Source organism: Salvelinus sp. IW2-2015, linkage group LG1 (assembly GCF_002910315.2).
Source record: "Salvelinus sp. IW2-2015 linkage group LG1, ASM291031v2, whole genome shotgun sequence".
Classification (NCBI taxonomy): Eukaryota; Metazoa; Chordata; class Actinopteri; order Salmoniformes; family Salmonidae; genus Salvelinus; species Salvelinus sp. IW2-2015.
Window position 1 is genome coordinate 1,181,215 of NC_036838.1, and position 2,596 is coordinate 1,183,810.

The 2,596-nt window shown below is 41.8% G+C and overlaps 1 pseudogene; it reads left to right on the plus strand.

The window, feature by feature from the left end:
• LOC111949325 (VPS10 domain-containing receptor SorCS3-like) overlaps nt 1-2,596 on the plus strand; it is a 478,568-nt pseudogene that overhangs the window by 47,615 nt on the left and 428,357 nt on the right.

The following is a 2,596-nucleotide window of genomic DNA, read 5'->3' on the forward strand; positions in this document are numbered from 1 at the left end:
TAATGTAAAATTGTAACTGATGCACAACATCTTCTCTGTTTTCCCCATTTTGGTTGTGGGTGTGTATTATCTGTTTTAGTGTGTGTTCACCTTGCAGAACTGTTTCGTTTTCTCCTCGTTGTTATTTTTGTGTAGTGTTCAGTTTCAATTAAATTATGACGAACACTTACCACGCTGCATTTTGGTCCTCTTCTCCTTCACCGAACGAGAATCGTTACATCTCCACTATAGGAAACTTCACCGCTTAGATCACGGTAATGCCACGTACACCCACGTCAACTCCCATTACGGTCTCAGCATGTCAGACCACAGTATTACTCACAAGGTATCACGTCATAAACARGATGACGCCAACTTGTTTTAAGTCGAGAATAAATCTAGTTCTTCAACTAAATTCCATCAAAACTATAAAACTTTATGACAGTTATGATAATTGTTGAGTAAGATTTCATTCACCTTCCCTTTTCAGATGAAGTAGTCTTATTGAAAAGAAGATCCCACACATTACCCCAGTGATATTGATAAATGATACTGGCAAGCGCAGTGTGGGAGATCTTGTTTTCTCTAATTCTTCATTTAACACAGTTGCTATTTCTTTTTTCCAACACAAAAAAGTAAAAGTAATCTTTGGTTGTGCCAGTGCTTTTCATATTTAAACAAAAAAGAATCTAAAAATAATATTTCAATGTGCGAGTGCTTTTCATATTGTGAAGTAGGTAGTCTGAAACAATATCCATGTAATTACAATCATATATGGAGTCTGAATCATCCAATACGGAGTCTGAATCATCCAACACTGAATCTGAATCCTTCTCTGTGTTTGTATCAGGTCCTGTGGCAATGTATCACGTCCGTTTGTGGCCATCAAGAACAAGGAAGCAAACATAACAGCGGTGGTCTGGCCCGTCCACTCTAGGACCCTCACCTATTTCTGGTGACTGGGGAACAGCAGTGAAGTAAACTGGACTTTAAACACTTGGTGTACAGAGAAGATTGCCTAGAACCGAGCCCTGTGGGACTCCACTAGTGCGACCACATGGTGCAGACACAGATCCTYTTTTGATGTTGTGTATAGTATACAGTATACTGTATGTGGGGTACCAACTATACAACGTTAGTAGAGGGGAACTGACAGTATTCAAAAGGGGTCTTGCCCTATAATGCCATATAGTGTACATGTGGTGGCTGGTGTCACTGTAACTAAATCAGAGGAGAGGCTTATTGTCATGGCTGGAACGGAATCAGTGGAACAGCATCGAACACATCAAAGACATGGTTTCCATTCCAGTTCCATTCCAATTCAGCCATTACTATGAGCTGTCCTACCTTCAGTAGCCTCCACTGATATATATATATATATATATATATATATGGGTTATACATGATGTCAATGGTATTACGTACATGAACCTTTTCTTTGATTGAAGGCGGCTAAGATACAGGCAGAGCAGTCTCTGATTTTGTATTTTGTTCAAACATCTTATTAGTGTGTCATAAGTTATTTCCTTAGCTGTATTGGTTCTAGGTCTAATGGGGAGGATGTTTTTTACTCATGTCAGAATTTCATCAACTCTAACTACTCAAGTCAGAAGTTATGACTACTCTTAGTGAGAAGTTCAAGGATAAGTTGTTATTATCTGAAATGGGATTATTTCATGTTCCGKGGTTTTAGCTAAAGGTTTTAGGTGAAAGGATTATTACCTGATCAAAGTGTGATCATCCATTTTGTCCATGTTCCCTCTTCCTCCAGCCAGTGATCAGCTTAGACGGGAGCATCTCGTACACCTTCACCAGCGAGGCAATGAACACTGTTACGGTCCAAGTGTCTTCAGCCAACGCCATACTGCAAGACACCAAGGCGATAGATGTCCAAGGTAAGGATAGTAGTGATCTCCCCGAGTGAAGACAGGATTTGGGGAGAGTCATTGAGAAGGCTCAGCTCCAAGTAAGAGTTAATTCCTTCYTTCTCTCTTTTACTCCCTCTCTCTCGTCTCTTTCTATCCACTCAGTCGCTTCGGCATTCGCCCTTGGGCAGTCATGTTATTCGTTATCACACAGGTGCGAGAGGCTCGGATTCTTCACCCCCCCACGAGGCAGCTTGATGAGCGCTAATAACTTATTTTCAGAAGTCAGAGCGATGAATTGCGTTCTTCGGAATTAGCCTGGAATGAAGGAGATCTTAGCCATTAGTGGCATTTGGATGTGCGTAGTATCTGCGGAGGAGGGCTAGCGCTGATATGACATAGTTAAGTGTGTTATTCTTCCACTTYGTGTGGAGGTTTAAGCCTATAGCGTGCAACTTGTGGTCTCTCTGTGTCTTCACCAACTCCAACRTGGATTTGACATGAGATGGGACTCAGGTGAGCTAGGCTGAGAGCCAGTGGAGGGAGCTACTGTGATAGAGGTCAAAGTGAGGCTTTGTGAGGGATAAAGTGCACTTTGTCACCTGAGTGCCTKGGAGCCACATGATATGTYCATGGCAGTATAGTATAGCACCAGCCAATTGAACTGTGTTGAACTGAGGGGCACACTCAGTCATAGAAAGCTAGAGATCTAGCTTGGGCTATTAATTGCTAGCCTCAATAGAGTGTTACAG